The sequence below is a fragment of the Melanostigma gelatinosum genome, assembly GCF_949748355.1.
Source record: "Melanostigma gelatinosum genome assembly, chromosome: 8".
NCBI lineage: Eukaryota > Metazoa > Chordata > Actinopteri > Perciformes > Zoarcidae > Melanostigma > Melanostigma gelatinosum.
This window is the reverse complement of record NC_136641.1, coordinates 25,300,325-25,306,631: the sequence shown is the minus strand read 5'-3', so window position 1 is coordinate 25,306,631 and position 6,307 is coordinate 25,300,325.

Sequence of the window (6,307 nt, the reverse complement as noted above, 5' to 3'; positions counted from 1 at the left end):
ACACACACACACACACACACACACACACACACACACACACACACACACACACACACACACACACACACACACACACACACACACACACACACACACACACACATTCACAGAAAACAGTGAGCCATCCTGAGGAGTCTAAACTGACTGTGATCTACGCCAGAAAAAACCACGAGTAGCTGTAAAAGAAAATAATAAAATGACAGCTTTTTTTTTTTAAGGTATGTTGAGTTTCTAACCACTTGGAGTGCTATGAGCACAAACTCCCAAAGCGTCAAATACTGACACCAACGTCCCGGAGGCTGTTTAGCTGTTTAACTCCAGTGTAAAGTCACCCAACATCATTGTTAGACGTGCAGAGTGTGAGACAGTCCACACACTACGGTTGGGGTCAAACAAACACAGGACTCTTATCTCGGGTGGCCGCTGTTCGTGTCCGTCTGAGAGTAAAAGTAAAAGTAATTGATGTAGGATTGCATTAGATGGTTAGATGTTCCTATTGTCTCTTTATTGATGGACATAGACAGAAACACCACACAGCTGCGTTATGTTTTATTGTATAAAGACCATTACAGTCTCAACAGACTGCAGTGGAGTTGTCACTTTAGTGCTTTTATTCTATTATTGACATAATTATTATCATATTTTACGAAATGTCTTTGTTTATTTCATTTCTTAGTTATTTTTTTATGGTATTTTGTTTCATCTGTTGTTGTTTCATCAGGGTTTAAATCTGACCTTAGTTTTATTTGCTTTTTTGAGTTTTCGGTTGTTTATTGCATTTTGCTGCTTTTTTCTGTCAAACTCTCTGTTTTTAAAGATATGAATAAAGTTATTGGAATTATTAGAATTATTGTGCTTTTTATCTGTTTGCCACCAAATTCTAATTATGATCTCTCACTGTAGCACAGACTGTAGACGGTGGCTTTATTTGATCACAATAAACTCAATATTTTCTTCCCTCCACATTCACTTTATAACAAAAGTCACGACTTTTCACTTTACATGTCGACTGAAGACCTCTTCATTCATTCATTAGCTGGAGGGTTATGGGGACATCGCCCTCTCATGTGTTTGCTCCACACATCACAGATACGTCGACCTGCATTGGACCGTGTCTGTATCTTTTCATTTTTCTCTATGTGTCTACACATATATATATATATATATATATATATATATATATATATATATATATTATATATATATATATATATATATATATATTTAAACCCCTCTCCACTGGAAAGACAAAACACATTAACACCAAGCCAGTCTGTCCTTTTGTCTCTCCTCCCATCCCGGCTCCACTTCTGCCCTACAACTGTCCTAAATGACTTAATCTGCAGGGCGACGGTGCTGCAGCGAGGGCTGCTGAGTGAGGACGCGCTCTGTGCTGTAGGGGATTGCTGTAATTACTGGGATCTGTGCACCGTATTTATCTTTTCAAGGGGTACGAGTGATCCTGCCATAAAAAGCCCAACATTTGGCAGTTAACTAATGCACACCATTAGATTGATTGTGCTGGATTTGTGGTGTGTGTGCGTGTGTGTGTGTGTGTGTGCGTGTGCGTGTCCCATATTTCCCTACTGCTGTCATGCTCTGTGATGTGCGTTAAAGAATGCTTGGTGTTCTCTGTAATCCTGATTAAATGGGGGTTAATGTGTGTCTGTTGTACTTTTTCACAGGCTCTCCAGCCGTGACCTTCTGCGACTAAAGGGGTTTTGCATAAATGAACTGGTTACGAGGCTCGATTAGACCGGTGGGGGGGGGGGGGGTACTGTATACGAGGTTCAGGTGGCATCAGCGGGTCCGTCTGGATATTTGCTGTCTCGATGTCTCACTGCGTTGGAAACCAGAGCGACAGAACGACTGACATTTTGCTGCAAAATCAATAGAAATCACTGTCTGATATGCTCTTTTCTTCAACATAAACCTCAGCAGCTTTCTAAATCTGACACAGGAGTACAATAAAAGGGAGAAAACGATGAAAGAAAATGAAATTATCACTCTTCTTGATGTGGCAGAGAAACAAACAGATTGACCACGCTCTTCTTTCCAACAAATCCTCCCCCGTGCAGGCACATGTTCCTCACGTCCATCTTGGCCGTTTGTTTTTTTCAGATATTTGGTGTCAGTGTGTGCGTGTGTGTGTGTGTGAGCACGATGTTTGTGTGTGTTCAGGGTTGTGAAGACGGAGGCTGCACCAGGCTGTCCAGCCTACACACAACCCGTCCCGTCGTTAAACCACCTTACTGTTCCATCCAGCGCGCACTGCCTGAGCGTGTGTCCTCATTGCATGCGTGTTTTGGTCGAAAATGAAAGACACACACACACACACGGGGGAGAGGAGAGCGGAAAAATAACAACGCGGGGGTATCGCGCGAGGATGCATAAACACGGGCTGTCAAAGAGAATCCAGACTTTTGCTCTCTTTGCATTAATAAAACTAACTTTTTGCCATCTTTGTCACTTCAAAACTCTCTCTGCACACACACACACGCACGCACACACACACACACACACATCACACACACTCTCTCTTTAATCTCTCTAGTCCGTCCCCTTTCTCCCACTTTTTCCTTATTAATTTTTATGTTTCTGACCTCGGACACGGACACGAGTACACAGATATATTACAGTAATTATCTAATTTACTGTGGCATTAAATGTCACAGAAACCCAGAGTTATGGCATTAATACAATAAAGAGGGTTTGGGCCGCAGGGATGATTACTTAATACTCGACCAGTCTGCAACAAACTGTCTCCTATGGATATCTATGTTTTCTGTAGACATCAGTGTCTTTGACTGTTCATTTGACACTGCAAGCACAGTGAAAGAAGTCTATTAATATCAGGTGAAAATCCAGTTTAGGATACGGGAAGTTTCAAAAGTCTTTTTTCAATTTCATGCATGAAAAACAGGTTTTATATTTAGTTCTGAGCACAATCAAAATGATGGACAGAAAACATACATCGCAGGTCCTTATTTCTGCATTCAGGCGACGAAGTTCTCCACCAGAATTCAGATCTACAACATATTATATTTAGATTCTCCTCATTTTCCCGGATCCTGGCCGGCGATAGTGTTATTTACTGTGGCTCTGACTGAGGCACATTTGGGAGCAGTTCAAATTCAAGCTGTGCAATCTCCTCATTCTTTTTTTTTTTTTGTCAGTTTTTTCTTTATTTCTTCCCCCCCCCCCTCTTCCATCGCCCTCTATTCAATTTTTTATACACTCCCCACTCATTTGTACGCACCTCTGTCCCAGTAGATGGGAGATGTGAAATATTTAAACACACTTTGTTGTTTGGGACAATGCACTCCAGCAGATGGGCCATCGCCGCACAGACCCCAATGTATGCAAATCTCCATACAAAGCAGCCCAGGCTGTTTTCAATATAACACAAGTGCCTCCGGCCCTGTTTTAATCCCTCTTTACCCGCAGCCAATGCACTGTTTCATCCAGTCAAACGCCTTAAGCGCTATGTCAACTTGGACATCTGGCCACATAACTGAACCCAACAACAACAACACAAAAGAAAAGGTGTGCATGTGTGTTTGGAAGGGGAGCGTGTTTGTGGAGGGATGCTGTCAGACTGAAAATATCTGGAGATTGAAAATATCAGTGGCGTCATTAGTGCGGAGAACATCAAAGGACCAGGCAGCGGCTTCTGAGGTGGACTCCTCGCCCTCCACACCAGGGGAAGCAGGTGCCAGAGTGGCTTTCTTCATTGTCTCTTCACTTGTTTGCTGTTTTCTCACTTGTTTTTCTCACCCCCCCCCCCCCCCCCCCCCCCTCGAGGAATAAGCAACACACAAGCACACGTGCACACGTGCATGCGTGCACAGATGCACTCACACACACACACACACACACACACACACACACACACACACACACACACACACACACACACACACACACACACACACACTCACGCTGCCTGCAGACTTTCTGGTCAGAACACTGATTTCTGTCGTTGTGACATCTGAAGGGTGCTACAGCGCAGCCAGACACCTGGATACACATGGCATCTTTCACTACTGTGTGTCAGAGTCCACGTGTGTGCGTGTGTGTGTGTGTGTGTGTGTGTGTGTGTGTGCGTGAGGGTTTGTGTGCAGGCTAGGTGTGCGTTAGGTGTTGGGGGAAGGTGCCATGGAAGGCGGCATCTCCTGAGGGGGAAGTCATCAGCTTTTCCCTGGATGGACCTCAGGTTCAGGCGCTCATGGCGATGTTTGCATCTCCTCATTGACCTACATGATGCGGAGAGTGCACGCGTGTGCGACACATACCGCCACGCAAAAACCTACATGTGTGCACTGCGAGATGCGTGCGTTCACACGGGATCCCACGGGGATCACGCAACTCCTCGTCAACGTTTGTGAGGATCGGACGGTTCATTGGGTTCAATTTACCTGAAAACTAAAACGTGCACAAGACGACAGTTTATGATGTGTTGGACTTAATAATGCTACTAAAATGAAAAAGAAATACACTATCTATCACATCAAGAGGTATTCCTAAAAATATTTTCTAACAACTGCACTCAATCATGACAAAAAAGTTATTTTTGTTAACATGTTTGTAAAATGTAAAATTTGTGTAAATGTTGACGCCGCTCAGTATCTTCATATAATATCTAAAACAGGAAACAGGTTTTTATGAATATACTTTCAACCTTAAACGGCTTTGATCATCATTTCATTGCCTTTTCCTAAATAAGAGACGCCGACTTCTAATTTATCTTAACTGATGTCTTTGGAAGACATTTAATACCTGAAGTTTCTTATTTACAGCTGAAGATGAGAAGCTGCAGGCAGAAATATTGGGACTTTGGGCTATTTTGCTTCCCTTTCTTTCAGACTAGTGGAAAAAAAATCCAAAATACACATTCGGGTGTTTATTTCACGACTTTGTAATACAAAAAAAACAATCGAGCAAATGTAAGTCATCAACTGACGCAGCTTCGTGGCGTTATCTACTCGTTCAAACGGTTCAACTGTGGCGTCGGCCCGTAACCAAACCATCAGGATCAGAATATCTGGTGCTGACATGATGAGGAATGTTGATGGGAAACAATGGTCTCATTCCACTCGGATATTCAACATCTTCTTTGTCAAACTGTACAAATGTGTTCAGGTTACGAGTAGCCGCCGTATATATCGGAGCTCTGTGAGCATATTCCTCTTGCACTGTGTTTGTAGCTGGCATGAGAGAGACTGCCTGCAGCTTGTGTGATGGTCTGTGGATATGTGTGGATGTAGGGGGGGGGGGGCTTGTGTGTGCGTGTGTACTTAAACCTCAGGCCATGAAAGTGTGTGTGTGTGTGCCTCATTATGTGTGTTGTGGTTGCGTGTGTGTGTGTGTGTGTGTGTGCAGGGGAAGAATAGAGTGTAGGTGAGTGCAGAAGACAAACCTGTCAGTTTCACAGCTGGTTTCTCTGGCTGCAGGGCTCAGGCCGGAGCAGGGTGACACTCGGCATCACAGCACCACAGCACAGGGCCCGGGGTAAAACACCATCATATACTGTAGGCAGGCACATGCACACACACACATACACACACCTTGGCTGGCTGCCCTCACCCCTGCAAAACCAAGAGACCAGTGAAACACACCACCTGGGCAAGTCATCATATCTTGTCAAAGATTGTATTTTTTTTCTTCTTCTCTTTTGGCTCGATGGAGGTGTGAAGAACATCACAGACCAGATTGCCTGGCAATGGACTGACCATCATGTTGTAAGGAAGGGGTGGGGGTGGTGGTGGTGGTGGGGGGGAGGTTGAGAGGAACACAGAGCGAGAAGTATAATGTAACATGGAGAAAGGCTTTCTTTTTAATAGAGAAAGGACAGGGTTGGCTTGTCTTCCCCGCATCTCTGAGCCACTGTCGCTTGATCGGTGGACTATCACGGCCACTCCTGGCACATTATTGATGATAGAAGTTGATGTGGACTATTAGCTGGATGGTCCCTTCCCGCGTGAAGAGGCGACCGGGGTTCCCATCCCTTTTTGGACTCTCTTTCATAGCGCGTTCCCCGAGCGAGGTGGACTCTCTGTGGGGGGGAAAGCGCCTCGGGGCAGAACCAAAGCGTCTCCCCGCATCCTCCACCATCCCCACGCATTTCCATCTCTACTAAGATGGAAGTGATGGCAATCTCTTCAGGCTATTGGGAGGATGTTGGCCCCTGTTTTTTTTCTTTTTCACAGCTCTCATCATAACCAAAAATCAACGAGCAAATATGAATCCGCAATGTGCAACGCTAACGCGATGATTGTTGATTCTGCGGAGTGCTCGTGAGCAGGTA